Source organism: Lynx rufus, unplaced genomic scaffold (assembly GCF_022079265.1).
Source record: "Lynx rufus isolate CCGP_SWC_20201006 ecotype Redwood Valley unplaced genomic scaffold, mLynRuf1.p SCAF_21, whole genome shotgun sequence".
Taxonomy (NCBI): domain Eukaryota; kingdom Metazoa; phylum Chordata; class Mammalia; order Carnivora; family Felidae; genus Lynx; species Lynx rufus.
The window spans coordinates 10,552,925-10,572,418 of NW_025814836.1; the positions used below are offsets into that span (position 1 = coordinate 10,552,925).

Genomic DNA, 19,494 nt, shown 5'->3' on the forward strand with positions numbered 1-19,494 from the left:
AAATAGCCAACTCCAGGGCTTTGCAAATATGGGCCTATGATTTAAGGTGGCAGGGGTGCCTGGGTGGCTCAGTGACTTGGTTTTGGCTCAGGTCATGATCTCAGCATCATGTGATAGAGCCCCAAGTCGTGCTCCACAGTGAACACGGAGCCTGCTTGGGATTCCTCTCTTCCTCTGCCCCTCTCTCCTGCTCCCACTCTCTCTCTCCCTCTCTAAAAAATAAAAATTAAAAAAAAAATGTTTAAGGTGACAAATTCAAAGTAACAAACAGAAGCCTGCATTAAAAAAAAATCTCCTACCTCTGCTTAATTTTTTTCTTTCATCCTTCCTAAGGAATTTCAAGAAATATGGCTAGATTTGCTCGCTTCGTCTTTCATCTGAATATCTTTCTCAGCTAATGTCTAACTCATGTCCTCAAACCCTCCCTTTCTCCTAGTTATTGTCACAGGAAATATGGACTACTTACTTTAGAATTTTTTTCTTTTGTGCTTGCTTTGGCAGCACATATACTAAAATTGGAACGACAGAATTTTTCTTTTTTTAAGTAAAGGTAATTGATATGGAAGATGAAGTAGGTAAGATGAAAAAGTATGGGGTTATCTTGGCAATACCAGAAAAAATATATGAGAAACTGTCACTGTATAATACAATAAACTCCAAGTAGACTTTACAAATTTCCTTAATTCATCTACAATAAACCTCAAAATAAACTCCAAAAAGACTGCAATTCAAAGCTCACAAGACAGTCTCATTTTAAAAAAAGAAAAAATTCCATTATTTACTTCATAACATAGAAAAATGAAAATGTCTTACTAGAAATGATGTATCAGCAAAAAAGTGCACTTAATATGATCCTTGCAGAAAACTCTTCTTTGTTCCTTTTTCACAAAAGGCAATTCCTTAATAAAGAAAAAAATATGAGATGGGTTAGTAAGTGTTAACTCTAAAAAAGAATTAAATATACATTTCATCATTATAAATTCCAACTCTCAACACTATATGTCTGGCAGATAGCACCACAAATACATGCTGAATAATAGAAAAATAATTTATTAAAAGTAATTTGTTGCATTTGTCTAATAAAAACATAATGCTGGCCAATTGAGAATTTCTAATGTCACTAACCCATTTTTTTCAAGAAGTATTACTTAAATGTTCAGTAATATTCTATGTACTGCTAGATTCACAAATTGGCTTCCTAGGTCCCATTTTCCTATCCTCCACTTAATTTGATATGCTTTATATTTACTTGCTTATATTTATATGCTTATACTTACTATATTTACTGAATATATGTTTTGCTAAAAGAGCTGAAAGTAGTCATTGTATTATGTTCTCATTTAGAGAATTATCAAAGGGTCAGTGACTTGCATTGCCATAAAATACGTTTGTATTCAAATACAATGTGTATACTTGTAGCTTTCACTATCTTTTAAAGGGAACCATGGAATGAACATAATGAACATGAAATACCCAAAATGAACATTAAACTCATCACTGTCAATAATTCACATTTAAAAAAGGAACACTGGGGGCGCCTGGGTGGCTCAGTCGGTTAAGCGGCCGACTTCGGCTCAGGTCATGATCTCACGGTCTGTGAATTCAAGCCCTGCATTGGGCTCTGTGCTGACAGCTCAGACAGAGCCTGGAGCCTGTTTCAGATTCTGTGTCTCCCTCTCTCTGACCCTCCCCCGTTGTTCATGCTCTGTCTCTCTCTCTCTCTGTCTCAAAAATAAATAAACGTTAAAAAAAAATTTTTTTTTTTGAAATAAAAAAGGAACACTGGTCAATACTAACTACTGGATTAGTGCATAAGAAATAATCCAGTTTGCTTGGAATAGTAGGAAGGCAGTTAGGTAAAAAAGGGAAAGATGGTAAAAGCACCCACCCGCCTTCCTCACCCAGACTGGCCAGGATCAATTACGATGCTAATCCAGTAACTTAGAATTCCATGACTGGGTACTTCTACCAACCCCCAAATAAATCTGTTACATCAAATAAAAACAGTAATTTATCCACAGAAATACCAGTTTTTTGAATCTGATTCAGCAATATTAATTATTATGATACTGCAATTTTGTTTCTATTTGAAATGAATACCTCCTCTAGAGCCGGGGGAAAAACACAAACTGCCAAATATTCTTTTTGTATTAATGAATTAAGTATTAAAGGCCTGAACTTTAAAACACACATACAGACTTTTTTTTTTGTGCAAGGTTAAAAGGAGCTTGCTTTAAAAAACCATTTCAGCTTTTATTCAATTACACTGAAATGTAGAAAAAAACCTCCTTAAATACAGTTTCATCACCAGCCAACTTCTATAATCCAAAAATCCAAAATGAAACTATTTTTCATGAATTCTCGATCTAAACAAAACTAAACATTTTTAAATGTATTTTAACACTAGCTTTGTGTGTCACAGAAGGAACTAAGGTTTAATTGGTTATTTACTGTCAAATTGCTAAACACAAATTTGATATATTCTGGTATATTTTCTTGTATCAAAAATTCACTCTCAATTCTATAAATGAACCGTTATTAATGATTTGAGTTTTGTACACAGTTCTCAAATAGTTTCTTAAAGAAAATATTCCAAAAATCAAGTTCTTTTACTATAATCTATAATGAAACGCACTCTTACCCTCAAAATAAAACCAAAACTAAAATGCTAGTGCTACATTCAGTTATCATTAAATTTCATATACTGAACTCCAAATCTCATTGCTTCTGTCCAGACAAGAGCCAGATAACCTGTACCTCCAAATGCTATCACTCCCAAATCTGGTTCCAACCAACCTCCTAGCTCCCTCCACTTCTAATTAACCAACATTGTTGTTAACCTGGACTACAAGCCACTGCCCAAAATGTCAAGCTCTGTAATTCTGTTCAAGTTTTTACCTCTGCTGGAAAAAATTTTCCTCTGTCTCTAAAACAAATCTTTCCCAGTTTAATGGCATCTTCTGTGATAGCAACCTCAAGAATACCCTTACCATCAACATCACTTCCAGGGGGCAAAATTATTATAATTAGTTCTGTATCAGTCTCTTCTATTATACTCTATGCCTTTTTTAGAGAAGGAACTTCATTCATTTTTGTATCTCCAATATCTAGTCAATAACTAGAATACAATTCAATATAATCTATTCAGAAAATATTTACTGAGCATCCAATATATTCCAGGCACCTTTCTAGGTGATAGGGATAAGTCCCTATATCTATGACTGGCCTCATGGAGCTTACATTCTACTGGGGAAGAACTACAATACACAGTGAATGAGGTATATATTATTGTATACAACAGGTTAGTAGAAAGTCCTTGAAAAGAAAAAAATAGAGCAAGGAATTAAGTAAGATCATAGGGAAGGGATTAAAATTTCAGAAAAGGTATCCAGGGAAGACCTAATGGGGTGATGATAATAAAAGCAACTGCAACAGCAGCAGCAGCAGCAGCAACATTTGAGTATTTACCATATACTAATCAGTATCCTAACTGCTTTAATGTATAACAGAGGTAAAGCCAACAATAATCTATTATCCTTAAAAGGAAATTGAGGGGCGCCTGGGTGGCGTGGTTGGTTAAGCGTCCGACTTCAGCCAGGTCACGATCTCGCGGTCCGTGAGTTCGAGCCCCGCGTCAGGCTCTGGGCTGATGGCTCAGAGCCTGGAGTCTGTTTCCGATTCTGTGTCTCCCTCTCTCTCTGCCCCTCCCCCGTTCGTGCTCTCTCTCTGTCCCAAAAATAAATAAACGTTGGGAAAAAAAAAAAAGGAAATTGAAATAGGAGTGCCTGGGTGGCTCAATCAGTTAAGCTTCGACTTCGGCTCAGGTCATGATCTCATGGTTCATGGGTTCTAGCCCCACGCTGGACTCTGTGCTGACGGCTCAGAACCTGAAGCCTGCTTCAGATTCTGTGTCTACTTCTCTCTCTGCCCGTCCCTCGCTTGCGCACACTCTCTCTCAAAAATAAACATTAAAAAAATAATAAAATAATTAAAAAAAAAGGAAACTGAAATACTAAGAAGGTACTGCCAAGGTCACATAGCTAAGTTAGTCAAATGGTGTCGCTGGGATTTGAATCCAGGCATGCTTTTAAACAGCTGAACCCAGTTCATGCTTTTGTTAAATGAATTAAATACATGACAAAAATAAATGCACCCTGTATACAGCAATGGATTCAAAAGACAGAAAAGCAAATCTCAATGTCAGAGGATGGATATATTTGAGCAGCTTCAGTACATCAATACCTATATATGACAGGTACCCTGACAAATACAGGTGGGTGCTTGCATAAACAAGAATAATATATACTGATAATTTCTCAATAACTTTTAAAGTAAGACTTATATTTCCATATGATAATTACCAGAACTAAAACTTAAGACAGTATCACAAAAATCACATGGATAGGTCATAAAAAAAAAAAAAAAAGAAAAAAACTTTAAAGAAGTACTCTGAAACAAATGAAACCTTTCAAGACACTATCATTTTAGTAATAGTTAAATGTCAAATATCGTAATTTATGCTGTGGCACAAGTCATTATCAACTTCCAATTTCCCATATTAACAAGAAGAGTTAAATGAAATGACTGAAATTCAAATTCCTCTTTTCAAATATCTCTACTACATTTTATGAAGCAAACAGGTAACACCTAATACAACTGCTGGTAATAACTGAAGACCTGAATGACCCAAGATAATTTGCTCCCTAATGCCTATCTCTTGCTATATTAGCTTGTTAATTAAATGCTTAATCAGTGAATGCCAATAAATTAGCAAAATGAAATGAAAGTGCTATAAGACATGGTATTAACATTCCTAGTTTCAAGTCTTAAGGACCTAAATTCCTAAGCATCTCCTCTAGTCTTGATTTAAAAAAATATAATTATGAAGAAAATTATGGCTTTATGTTTGAAGTTATCAAAATTTCACTGGATACCTCTGATCTGAGCATAATGAGTGTCTAAGATAAGAGGTTTTGGGGAGCCTGGGTGGCTCAGTCGGTTAAGCATCCAACTTCGGCTCAGGTCATGATCTCATGGTTCGTGAGTTGGAGCCCCACATCGCGCTTGGTGCTGACAGCTCAGAGCCTGGAGCCTGCTTCAGATTCTGTATCTCCCTCCCTCTCTGCCCCTCCCCACTCACCTCTGTCTCTCTTTCTCTCTTTCAAAAATATATAAACATTAAAAAAAAAGGTTTCTATATGAAAACAAACAGCTTTAAAATCAATCCTGATGAAGAGAAAAATGAAACAGGACAAAAAACTTATCTACATCTATCTATTTATCTATAAAGTACAAATAAATATATATAACAGTCTGTAAATACAATAAGTACTGCATATTTGCTCAAATATTAATTTCATTTTGTAATGAAAACTTAGGTTCGGCATCACTGGCGTTTTTAATTCAAGTGAGGGTCAGCTCTCACACATGGGCATCAAACTATTCACGCCTTAAAAAGATTTTCAGTACCAGCCATGATGTAGTAACTAAGTACCAGACATGCTCTCCCAATAAACTCAACTAGAAAACTGATCAGATATATAAAACTGGACACCAAGCGGCTGAGCACTGTGATACCTGAGAAAAGAAAAAGTGTCCCCTCAAATAGCTGTATGCAAGGTGTCAGGAGGGCTCTGCAGGAATGGGAAGCCAAGTATAATATCGTGGACTCAGTAAAAGAAACAGACATCGAAATTTCGGAAGACTGAAGTAATGGGAATTTGAAAGGCACAGTAGCAGGGAGGATGGAGTTTAAGAACAGAAAGCACTCCTGAAATCTGTAGAGGAGTTTCTAGAGCAGCTCTGCCCAAAAGAAACAACATGAACCTAAAATGTAATTTTAAATTGTCTAGTACATACATTTTAAAAGTAAAATGAGGGGGGCACCTGGTTGGCTCAGTCACCCGACTCTTGATTTCAGCTCAAGTCATGATCTCACAGTTCATGGGTTCGAGCCCCGCATTGGGCCCTGTGCTGACAGCACAGAGCCTGCTTAGGCTTCTTTCTCCCTCCCTCTCTCTCTCAAAATAAATAAACTTAAAAAAAAAAAAAAAAGTAAAATGAAGCAGGTGAAACTAATTTTAACACAATTCATTTAACCCAATGTGCTCAAAATATTATCATCTCAGGATATAACTGATATAAAAAGATATTTTACATTCTTTTTTTTCCCATAAGTTCTTGACAGTGTGTTTTACACTTACAGCATATTTAAATTGGAACTAACCACAATTCAAGCTCTCAATAGCCACAATGTGGCTAAATGCTACCATATACTCCACAATGCAGTTTTTGTTGAATAAAAACCTGTGCATGGTAAAGTGAAACTCTACAAGGTCAGGCAAGGAATAATGATCAGGCAGGTTCAAAAGTTCTCAAAGATTACATAAGACTGGGGGATGTGTAAGTTTCAACCAAAAAGGAGAAAAACCTCACTGAAACCTGGGGCAATCAGTAGAAACTGAAGCACAATTATCACTTAGTAGCTGTACTAAACTACTTCTAGAGCAAAGGCTACACTAGACCTGCCAGAACAAAGCTTAAAAACAAGCCTCAAAAGGTTCAAACAGATCTACAAGAAATGTAACACCCTGCCAAAACAAAATTAAAATCTCTCCAGGGGAAATCAACAAATCCAGACAACAGTATGATGAATGTCCAAGAGTCAATCAAAACTTACTAAACATAAGAAAATGGAGAAATGCACGACACATACTAGGGGGAAAATCTGACAGAAGAAACAGACCCAGGAACAAAAGAGATTAAATCTTTGAAGACATAAACTTTAAAATATTATGTTTATGGGGCTCTGGGTGGCTCAGTCGGTTAAGCATCCGACTTCAGCTCAGGCCGCGATCTCTCAGTTTGTGAGTTCCAGTCAGGCTCTGTGCTGACAGCTCAGAGCCTGGAGCCTGCTTCAGATTATGTGTTTCTGTCTCTCTCTGCCCTTCCCCTGCTCACACTCTATCTCTCAAAAATAAATAAAACAAGAAAGAAAGAGAGAGAGAGAGAAAGAGAGAGAGAGAGAGAGAGAAAGAAAGAAAGAAAGATAGATATGTATGAAAGGATTTGAAGAAAAAAACTATTTTTTAAAGAATCAATAAATGTTTAAATATGAGAAATGTAGTATCTCAAATAAAAAACCAACTGGATAGGGGTGCCTGGGTGGCTCAGTCGGTTAAGTGTCTGACTTCAGCCCGGGTCACGATCTCGCGGTCCGTGAGTTCAAGCCCCGCGTCGGGCTCTGGGCTGATGGCTCAGAGCCTGGAGCCTGCTTCCGATTCTGTCTCCCTCTCTCTCTGCCCCTCCGCCATTCATGCTCTGTCTCTCTCTGTCTCAAAAATAAATAAACGTTAAAAAAAAAAAATTAAAAAAAAAAAACCAACTGGATAGATGTAGCAACAGATTAAAACAGTGCAGGAAAAAAAGACCCCTAACTTGAAAATATAAAAACAGAAAGCAAAGAAAAAAAAAAACAAACAAACAAAAAATAGCATCAAGGACCTGTGAGAATATCAAGGGCAGTCTAAAAATGGTATAACTAGAGTCCTGGAAGGTTGGGGAGACAGAAAAAATATCTGAAGAAATAAGGACCAAAGAATTTCCAAACTTGACAAAAACTAAACCCATATTCAAAAGACTCAGTGAACAAAAAACAGGTTAAGCACAAGAAAAATCACACCAATTCATATAATAACCAAACTGCTGAATTCCAGTAATATAGACAAAATCTTAAAAGCAGCCAAAGTGGGGGAAAGACACATTACAAACAGAGGAACAAAGATAAGAATTACCAGGCTCTTTGTCAAAAACAATACAAACAAGTTTAAAACAAAGAAAAAAAAGCCTTTGAAGTGCTACAAAGAAAAAAAAAAAACCTGCAAATCAAAATCTATACAAAGCAGTAATATGCTTCACAAAGGGCAAATAAAGACATTTTCAGACAAACAAAAGCTGAGAATGTGTCACCAGCAGGTATGCACTACAAGAAGACTGAAAATTCTTCAGGAAGAAAAAGGATAACAGAATTGTACAAGAGAGGGAACCCTAACGTAAGCTATAAACTCACTTAATAAAAATGTACCAGGGGCACCTGGGTGGCTCAGTCGGTTAAGCATCCGACTTCAGCTCAGGTCATGATCTCACGGATCTCATGGGTTCGAGCCCCGCATCAGGCTCTGTGCTGACACATCAGGGCTGGAGCCTGCTTCAGATTCTGTGTCTCCCTCTCTCTCTGCCCCTCCCCTGCTCATGCTCTGTCTCTGTCTCTCAGAAATAAATGTAAAAAAAAAAATAATGAAAAAAATTTTTAAAAATGTACCAATACCCCCTCACAAACTGTAACAAATTTATCACACCAGTGCAAACTGTTACTAACAGGGGACACTGGGGGCCAAAGCAAAAGGGAGAATAGGGGAAGGGAAAGAGGAAAGTATATGGGAACTCTGTACTTTCAGCTCAGTTTTTCTGTTCTAAGAAATAACTTTATTAATTAAAAAAGAAACAGCAGAGGGTGCCTGGGTGGTTCAGTCAGTTAAGCGTCCAACTCTTTGGTTTCAGCTCAGGTGATGATCTCATGGTTTGTGGATTTGAACACAGAGCCTGCCTGGGATTCCCCCTTTCCTTTCTCTGCCCCTCCCCTGCTAGCTCTCTCTCAGTATAAACAAACTTTAAAAAATTAAATTAAAATAAAATAAAACAGAAATAGAAACTTCTACACAAAGGAAGAACAAAAATGTGAAATGTTTACCATCTATTTTCTTATCTTTAATTTTTAAAAAGATATTTGATTGTGTAAAGCAAAAGTGGCAGTAGCATACAATAACCTGTAGAATAAAATGACAAAAATAGCACAAAGAATGAGAGGGAAAAAACTGAAAGTACACTGTACTAAGGATCTTTCATTATTCATAAAGTGATAAGTTCAAGATGCAAGCTGTAAAACCCTAGAGCAACTACTAAAAAAGAAACTAGTAAAACTAATAAGCCAAGAAAGAGGTAAAATGAAATGCTAAAAAATAAGCAATCCAAAAAAAGGAAAACACAAAACAGAAAAAATTAAAAAAATATATAACAAAACAGACTTAAATCCAACTGTGTGAATAATGATATTAAATATGTATGATCTAAATGTCCCAATTAACAGGTAGAGACTATGACACTACACTGGAAGCAGAGACTGTCATATTGGATAAAGAGATGTACCCCACTTTAAATATGATATAGATAGATCAAACATAAAATACGAACGGATATACCATACAAACATTAATCACAAGAAAGGTGGAATACCTATATTAATAACAGACAAAGCAGGTCACAAGAGAAGGTATCTTACCAGCTATAAAGGGACATACATCATAATGCTTAATGTGTCAATTTATCAGAAATACAAAGTAATCCTAAATGTTTATTCAGTCAATAGCAGAGTTTCAAAACATGTGAAACACTGACAAAATTAAAAGGAGAAATAGATAAAATTATAATTATAGCTAGAAATTCAACAGTCTCTCACAATTAGTAAAACAAGCAGAGAGAAAATCAGTAAAGATATATAAAACCTGAACAACACTATGAACCAGTGGAGTTGTTCATGTCTCTTGGTATAGTCAATAAGAGAGAATTTATGCTGGACCATAAAACAAGACACATAATAAATTTATTAGAGCTGAAATCACACTGAAAGGTTTTCTTTTTGAAGATCTGATTTGCTTTATTAAAGGATTCATGAATGGAGCGGCATCTCATCCAGCAAGCAGAGACGCATTCCCCAGAAAGTGTTTTCAGACCACAAAAGAATTAACGACCAGTAATAAAACTACATTGGAAAATTCCCCAGTTATTTGTAAATTAACACATTTCTAAATAACCCATAGGTTAAAGAACTCATGACGAAAATTTAAAAACACGTGGAACTAATGATAATAAAAACACATACCTAATTACATAGGGTGAAGCTAAGGATGCTTGGAAATTTATATCTTTTAAGTATTTACGTTTGAAAAGAATCAAGGTTTAACATTGGTGTTTTAAATTAGTTCCACCTTAAGGAGGTAGAGAAAAAGAACATTAAACTAAAAGCAGAGGTAAAGAAATAATAAAAGTAGCAATTGGTGAAATGGATGACAAAAATAAATAAATAAATAAGAAACCAAAAGTTCGTTCTTTGAAAAGAACCCCTAGCTAGGCTGGTCCAGAAAAGAAGAAAGAAGACACAAATTACTAACATTAGAACTGAAAGAGAATACATTACTACAGACATTTCAAACATTAAATGCACATTAAGTTTGTAGTAAATACAATTTTTTGCCAATAAGTTTGACAAGTTAAATGAAATAAATGAAATTCCTTGAAACATGCACATTATCAAAAGACACAAAAAGAAAGCCTGAATAATCCTCCAATTCAGAAATTTTAATTCAAAATCAAAAGGCTTCCCACAAAGAAAATTCCAGACCCAGATGGCTTCCCTAGTGAATTCCTTAGACATCTACAATATCAGTCTTACACAAACTCTTTTAGGAAACAGAGGAAAAAGAAACACATTCTAACATATTTAATAAGGCCAGAATAATCCTGACACCACAGCAAGGCAAGGCAAAGAAAATACATACTAATTATCACTCGTTTATATAAGATACAAATATTATTAATAAAATATAAGCAGGTCATATCCAGCAATATATAAAAAGTTAAATATCAATATAAATGGGGTTTGTCTTAGGAATGCAAGGTTGGTTTAGTTACATTGGTAACTTACCGTATTAACATATTAAAAAAGAAAAAGTGATTAATTTCAAGAGGCAGAAAAAATATCTGTGCATGATTAAATACCCATTTGTGGGGCAGTAGAGGGGAACACCTCTCAACAAACTAGGACTGAAGGAATCTTCTTCAACCTAATGAAAGTCATCTACAAAAACCTACAGCTAATGATAAAGGACTGATTTTTTTTCCTGTATGATTATAAACAAAGGATGCACATGCTCACTATTTCTACCATTTTACTAAAGGTCTCAATAACTACAATACAACAGGGAGAAAAAAAAGGATCTAGATTGGAAAGGAAAGAAAGAAAACAGCTTCTACTCACATATGATATGACAACATATATAGGAAATCCCAAAAAACCTACAATAAAGTGGCTGGAAGTAAAAATGGGTTTTGAGGGGCGCCTGGGTGGCGCAGTCGGTTAAGCGTCCGACTTCAGCCAGGTCACGATCTCGTGGTCCGTGAGTTCGAGCCCCGCGTCAGGCTCTGGGCTGATGGCTCAGAGCCTGGAGCCTGTTTCCGATTTTGTGTCTCCCTCTCTCTCTGCCCCTCCCCCGTTCATGCTCTGTCTCTCTCTGTCCCAAAAATAAATAAATGTTGAAAAATGGGTTTTGCAAGCGTACAGGATATAAGATCAATATTTTTAATATAAAGATTGTAATGTATTTTTTTTTAAAGTAGGCTCCATGCCCGACATGAGGCTTGAACTTACAACCATGAAACTGAGTTACATGCTCTACCAACTGAGCCAGCCTTAGATCTATAGGTTTTAAATCAAATTTCTATATACCAATAATGACAAATGCACAGTTACACTTCTTAAAAATACTATTCAAGGGTGCCTGGGTGGCTCAGTCAGTTAAGTGTCCAACTTGGGGTCAGGTCATGATCTCAGGGCTCTTGGGTTCGAGCCCCACATCGGGCTCTGTGCTGACAGCTCAGAGCCTGGAGCCTGCTTTGGATTCTGTGTCTCCCTCACTCTCTCTGCTCCTCCCCACTCATGCTCTGTCTCTCTCTCTCTCTCTCTCAAAAATAAACATTTAAAAAAATGTTTTAATACATAAAAATAAAAATACCATTCATCTGAGCATCAGGGATATGAAATATTTAAAGACAAATTTAACAATATATGTGCAAGACTATTATCCTGAATACTAAAAAACACTGAGAGAAATTAAGGAAGACATAAAAAAAAAAAAGGAACAATCATGTTCACAGATCCATACACTTAATATTACTATGATACTGCTTCTCTGCAAATTGATTTACAAATTCAAAACAATCCCAATCAAAATCCCAGCAAGTGTTCTTGCAGAAATTCACAATTAAAAATTTATAATACAGGGGAGCCTGGGTGGCTTAGTGGGTTAAGTGTCCAGTTTCGGCTCCAGTCACAATCTCGTGGTTTGTGAGTTCGAGCCCCGCATCGGGCACTGTGCTGACACCTCAGAGCCTGGAGCCTGCTTCAGATTCTGTGTCTCCCTCTCTCTTTGCCCCTCTCCCGCTGGTGCTCTGTCTCTGTCTCTCTCAAAAATAAACATTTAAAAAAAATTATAACATAACTAAAACAATTTTGAAAACAAACAAAAGTTGGAAGATACAGCACGATGTTAACACACACACACACACCCCTAAATCAAAGGAATAGAGTGCAGAAGTAAATCCACACACATATGGTCATTTGATAGTCAACAAAGGCACTAAGGTAATTAAAATGAAAAAGCCTTATCAACAAATGGTACCAGAACAAATTAATGAATCTTGATATTACCTCACTAAAATTATTACCACTCACTAAAATTAGTTCAAAATGGATCACAGACCTATGTGTAAAAACGAAACTATAAAACCTCCAGAAGTAAACACAAGACAAAAAAATATTACTGCCCCACGTAAAGCAAAGATTTATCAGACATACCACAAAAAGGCAAAATTGACAATTTTAGAAGGTCGACAAGCAGTACTTTATCAAAATTAAAACCTTGTTCTCTTTGAAAGACAACATTAAGGAGATAAAAATCAAGCCACATACTCCAAGAAACTAGTCAAAGTAAAATAATGAAAATAAGAAAAAGACTTCTATCTAGAATGTATAAAAATCTCTTACAGTTCCGTCATTAGAAGACAAACAACCCAATTAAAAATGGGCAAGGGGCACCTGGGTGGGTCAGTTGGTTAAGCATCTGACTCTTGATCTTGACTCAGCTCATGATCTCCTGGTTTGTGAGTTTGAGCCCCCTGACAGGCTCTGTGCTAACAGCGCAGAGCCTGCCTGGGATTCTGTCTCTCCCTCTCTCTGCTCCTCCTCCACTCTGTCTCTCTCTCTCAAAATAAACTTTTAAAAAATGGGCAAAAGACTTGAACATTCACCAAGGAAAACAAATGAATACCCAGTAAGCAAATGACAAATGTTTAATATCTTTACTCATCAAAGAAATGCAAAACAAAACTATAATAAAATGCCAGTATATACCCACTAAAACGGCTAAACTTAAAAAAACTGACAATGCAGGGGTGCCAGGGTGGGTCAGTTGGTTGAGCGACCGACTTTGGCTCAGGTCATGATCTTACAGTCTGTGAGTCTGAGCCCCATGTCGGGCTCTGTGCTGACAGCTTGGAGCCTGGAGCCTGCTTATGATTCTGTGTCTCCCTCTCTCTCTGCCCCTCCCCCACTCATGCTCTGTCTCTCAGAAATAAACATCAAAAAAAATTAAAAAAAAAGAAAAAGCTGACAATGCAAAGTGTTGAAGATATGGAGAAACTGCAACTCTCATTGCTGGTGAACTGTAAAATCGTATTACTTTGGAAAACAGTTTCACAATTTCTTATAAGGTAAAACATACACTTATCATGTGACCCAGAAATTTCATTCTTTGGTATTTATCCAAGAAAAATGGAAACATATGTCTACACAAAGGCTTGTACTCAAATGCAAGAGTAGCTTTATTCATTATAGCTCCAAACTTGGAGTGTCCAAGCAAGATGAATGGAGAAACTGGTCTAGACATATAATGAAATGCTAGGCAACTCTAAAAACAAACTACTCAAACTACTCAAACTACACACAAACATGGATGAATTGCAAAAACATTATGGGGGGGGGGGGGAGGAGCCAGACACTGGTATCATTTAATATCTTATACTAGAACTGGGGAAAAAATTACTTAGGCCCTAAAAAAACAGATTTATGAACAAATAGATACTAAGTCACAAGAAAAATCTTTAAGTCAATAAAACTTCACAGAAGGAAGCATTTAAGAAAGTGATTCTAAGCAGGAAACCAGGGACTATTCCAATTAGAGGAACTAAGGAAAGATGACACAAACATGAGTAGGTATCAACAAAAAGAGCAAAGCAGAGTGTAGGGTGGACAGATGGGCAGAACACAATTACGCACTACCTTGAAAACAGGCAAGCACTTGAATTTAATATGACAAAAAATGCAAAGATAAGAGAAAGGCCAGACTATCCTCTCAACTAGGATAATGCACAATTCCCACCTCAATGCTAAGTAAGGTTAAAAAGCTGGGTTCATATACAGTCCACTAAAACACAACCTATTGCATTCTTAGTGGACAAAGAAGATAGTATTGTGTCATCATGCAATAGTATACTAATGCCAAGAAATGCCCATTTTCCTCCTTGACCTTCCACCTTCATCTATTATCCTCCAAACTACCCATGAGGACCAAAATACCTCTTCACACAGCTTCTGTTTTACAAAAATACAAAAGAAAATAACTTTATTAAGAAATAATTAACATACCATATTAATTCAACCACTTAAAGAACACACTTGAATGTTTTTTTATATTCCAAGGTATGTGCAACCACTACTATCTAGTTCCAGAACATTTTCAACATGCCAGAAGAAATATAGTACTCATTAGCAGTCACTCCCCATCCTTATCTCCACCTATACCTGCAGCATTTACTTTTGTCTGCATAGATTTGCCTATTTTGTACATTTCACATAAATTAAACCATACAACATATGGTCTTTTGTGGCTTAGTTTGCTCAACAATATTTTCAAGATCCATCCACTTTGTACCATGTATCCATACTTAATTCCTTTTTACTGCCAAATAATATTCTATTGTATGGAAATACAACATTTATTCATTCATCAATTAATGGACATTTGAGTTGTTTCCACTTTTTACCTATTGTAATACTATGAACACTAGTACACAAGTTTCTGTGTGAATATATGTGTTCATTTTTTTTTTAAGTTTATTTATTTTGAGAGAGAGAGAGGGATGGGGGAAGGGAGAAGTGGAGGAGCAGAGAGAGAGGGAGAAAGAAAGAATCCATGTTCATCACAGAGCTCGACATGGGGCTTGAACTCATAAACCATGAGATCATGACCTGAGCCAAAATCAAGAGTCGGATGCTTAACTGAGCCACCCAGGCTCCCCTTTACATAGAGTGTCTTCAGATTTTCTTTTCTATAATCTCACTTCATTACAGTAACACCCCCCCCCCACAGTGATAGACATACCTGTTGTTATGCCACAGGTATAAATTAGGCACTTTAAGTAATTTACTACGACCTATTTTATTCTCCCAAATAACTTACCAACCCCCTCAATCTATAATCAGCAAGATTACTGACAGTTTTCACAATATTTAATATTTATTACATATCTGATAATACTGTCATTCTTCAAGTGAAGGATGTGACCTCTCAAATCCTGAAGATCCATTTGTTCTACTCCTTAACCTTACCTTAATGGCTAATACTCTCAGTATTGCTTCTCCCAGTTGAGAACCAACAGTCCTCAACTACCCACATTTCAATAACAAGAAGCACATTTTGTCCACACACCAGAACAACAGTAACAAAAAAAGTTTAAAGATCAGCATACTGTAAAATGTGACACTAAGTAGTTAAAATAATAGCCACATAAATACCAGTTTGGTTAAACAGTCTGGTAAACCAGTAAAGTCAAACAGATGTCCATATTAATATAGATGTTGGCCAGAATCTAGAAAAGCTTGGACACTGTGTTCATGATATTCTGCAACTTCCTGAAGTTTTGAACTGGAAGAGGCCTTAGAAAGGTCTTTTTAGCGACACAAATTCTAAAGCTTATAGAAATGAAATGGAATCCAGGTGTAAAATCCAGACTACCAATCTAACCCATATTAAAATAGGATTCTCCCTATTTAAAACAAACAACAAAAACACCTGAACAAATGGAAATGAAGAAATCCAGAAGAAAAGGGCCAAACCTATAAAAGGGATTATGAGATACAAGCTTCTAGTTACAAAATAAGTAAGTCACAGAGATGAAAAATACAGCATAGGTAATAAGATATATCAATAAGATGGTAATAACCATCTTGGTGACAAGATGGTAACTACACCTCTCGTGCTGAACACTGAGTAATGTATAGAAGTGCTGAACACCTATTGTATACTAGAGCTAATATAACACTGTATGTGAATTGTACTTCAAATATATAAAGTTTCCATCGCAAACAACAAAAAGGGAAAGAAAAAAGGTCTTAAAGTTACCATGAAAGATGGATACCATAACTTGTGATTTCTCTTGAAAGTTATTTGATACCTCTAAAGTGCCTGATTCTGATACCCCTTCTTAAGTGAAAGAGAACTGGGAAAAGTTATAACTACTGCCCTAAGAACTGCACATTATCTACAACATAACCTAGAATAATTGTGGCAATTATAAACTACTATAATACTTTACTTCTCTGCTAAGTAGATCCATGGTTACACGTGTCAAAATTTCATCTCGCTGCAGAAAAAAAACGTTAAGAACTACTGATCTGGACCAGAAGGAGTAGAGATGTCTTAAAGGCATTGTTTTAAAAGCCTAGTTCAATCCAGATCCTAGGTTTTACACTTTACAAAGGGTCATTTGAAAGACAGGAATTTAAAGATTCATTTACGGGGCGCCTGGGTGGCTCAGTTGGTTGAGCGTCTGACTTCGGCTCAGGTCATGATCTCGCGGCTTGTGGGTTCGAGCCCCACGTCAGGCTCTGTGGTGTCAGCTAGGAGCCTGGAGCCTGCTTCGGATTCTGTGTCTCCTTCTCTCTCTGCCCCTCCCCCACTTGTGCTCGGTCTCTCTCTGTCTCTCAAAAATAAATAAATGTAACAAAAAAATTTTTAAAGATTCATTTACATTTACCAAGAACCTACAAGAAAAGAATGCAGGAACTAACACACCACCATAAAAATCTTCAATGCAGCATGTATGGGTTTACTGCCCTTAGTATAAGATCAAACACGGTAACTACAGTAAGACAGATACAAAGTACTATTGGATTTCAAAAGAAAAAATTTTTTAATTGGAAAGAACCTGTTTTTTTATGGAGAGCAGAGCCTTGGAAAGGAGACTAAGAAGTGGGATGCAGAAGATACACAGGAAAACAAGAAAAGACATCTTTACCTATGCCTTCTACCTGAAAGGTATGTATCCCCACCAATTCCCTTCAAACAATCAAATTAAAGAATGAGCCTAGCATTGTGCTTTTTAAAAAAGTGTTGCTGGGGAGAATTCTTTAAGGAACTAACCTTTAGTAATAAAGAAAAAAGACACACACATTAGCATCATTATCCTGTATGGGCATATTACAGAAGGCACTGGTTACTTCCATGCTTCCAGAGCTCAACAGCTCTTCCTTAACTATAAAAAGCAAAGTCCAAACTGCTCAATATTCAAGATGGTCTCCAATCTGGCCTCAAGCCCTCTTTCCTACTTTACTTCCTTTTTTTTTTTTTTAATGTTTATTTATTTTTGACAGACACACAGAGCATGAGCATGGGAGGGGCCGAGAGATGGGGAGACACAGAATCCAAAGCAGGCTCCAGGCTCCAAGCTGTTAGCACAGAGCCCAACGTGGGGCTCGAAGTCACAAACCATGAGATCATGACCTGAGCCAAAGTCAGATGCCCAACAGACTGAACCATCCAGGCACCCCCGCCACACTTCACTTCTGAAAAGCCTTACTTTTCTTCTGAAAAGCCAAACTAAGTCTGATACATACCTCTAACTTTCCTGTCTTAGTTCCTTTGCTCCAATTGTTTGCTCTATGTGGAGTATCTTCCATATCTCTGACAATTAAACTTGACATTCAACTCAAATATCAATTCTTCCATGAAGCAGCCTCCCCCATCACTTCTGAACTTTTCTTCCCTGAACTCCCTAATTCATTCACTGAGTCTAAGATTTACACATCACTTGGTAATTAGCACAGCACAGCAATTAGTGGGAATTTTACCCTACCTAAGCCATTATCTCCCAGAAGCAAATAGCTGTATCTCATAGGTGTTTTTATTTCAGAACCAATAATAAAAAAACAACAGTTAAAGCACTGATAACAGATAAGGGATAGTCCAAAAGAGGGAGTGAAGGATCAGAGCCATGGACATTGCTTTGGGGCTACCATATTTACCAGTCAAAAGAAAAAGGGGAAGGCAATAAAAAGAAAATGTACAAAGTGCATGACAAGTCATTATTTAAGATTTGTAGAAACTATGGAAAAACAAATGAAAGCTTATAAATGAGGATCCAAAGACAACTAGGCATAGGTACTGATTGGCTTTTAAACACCATTAGAAAGCCAGGTCGAGAATTCCAAAGATGTATCATTAATAACAAAAGATTTTAATATATATGTAAGATATCTGATGCTTAAAGTCAATACACCTTTCAATCCTGTTTGGTACTTTTATTTTTTAAAAATGTACAGTGACTAGTTCAAACAAGTCCATGTCTACTCCAACAACATGAAATACTGACAAAAAATTTGTTAATTCTAGGAAAAGGAATGTTTTAAGGTAATAAATATTTTAAACTGAATTCTAGAACCAACGTAATTCCAACTTTAATTTCTCATGTTAACAAGACAGATAAATAGCATAAAAGACAAAAAACCCAGTAAACTTAGCTAGAGTAAATAGACTTAGTGCTATCTTATTAAACATAATAATGAGTACGTAAGCAAGGAACAACCCCACACCTACCATTTACTGTAATCAAAAGACAATTGTCAAGATCATAAAATAGAGAAAACCAAGAGAGTAGAAAAAGAACGAAAAGAGATACATGTAGTTTAATTTTCAAAGAAGTTAACACCTATCAGATCAATTCCCAAGTTTAAAAGTTACCTTCTCCCAAAAGTTCACATACTGGCTTGCTATTAGAATAAAGAAGTACCAAGAAGCCCTTGGCTAAATATAGGCCTACAACTCATTCATGTTATAATAAAACCAAGGCATTTCCAATATACATTCTATAAAAAAATCTTTTTGAGTTAATAACTTTGCTTTACAGAGAAAAGCACTTAAGACTCCTGTAATACCAGAAACTGCATTTGCATGCTAATAGAATGAAGTAAGAGTATTTAAATTTGATTAGTTTATTTCTCTTACAAGGTATTTTCTAGAGTCTTTAGCTCACCAGTGGAAGCTGAATGCCTAGGTCTCTTTCTAACTAAAGGCTTTGTAGCACTGGCAGCATAATTCAAGATTTCTGCTCTTCCTCCCCCAAAAGTAGAGACTTCAGTGAGGACAACCGTGATGGTATACCTAAGTAACTCTAAAAATATTCCCCCTAAACCATATGAAAAAAAGCAAGAAAGGAAAAAGAAGTTCTATACAAAACCATGTTTTCAGCACAGCCTGAAGACAAAGACCGCTGATACTGCAGAACAACTGTGAATGAAAACAGAAAAATCCCCCAAATCCTAGCACT

The 19,494-nt window shown here is 36.3% G+C and overlaps 1 protein-coding gene and 1 non-coding gene across 6 annotated transcripts in view; one reads left to right on the plus strand and one right to left on the minus strand.

The window, feature by feature from the left end:
• Nucleotides 1-19,494, minus strand: part of MEF2A (myocyte enhancer factor 2A) — a 164,521-nt gene that overhangs the window by 128,423 nt on the left and 16,604 nt on the right. For 4 of the 5 annotated variants that reach the window (XR_006963389.1, XM_047086529.1, XM_047086528.1 and 1 more), the window contains exon 2: nt 814-899. The exons of the other annotated variant lie outside the window; for it this stretch is intronic. The gene's annotated coding sequence lies outside the window, so the exon portion shown is untranslated. The remainder of the gene's footprint in view (nt 1-813; nt 900-19,494) is intronic. 5 annotated transcript variants of the gene reach the window in all.
• Nucleotides 16,693-16,777, plus strand: TRNAR-UCG (transfer RNA arginine (anticodon UCG)). The gene has a single exon. It is a non-coding gene; the product is annotated as a tRNA-Arg (tRNA).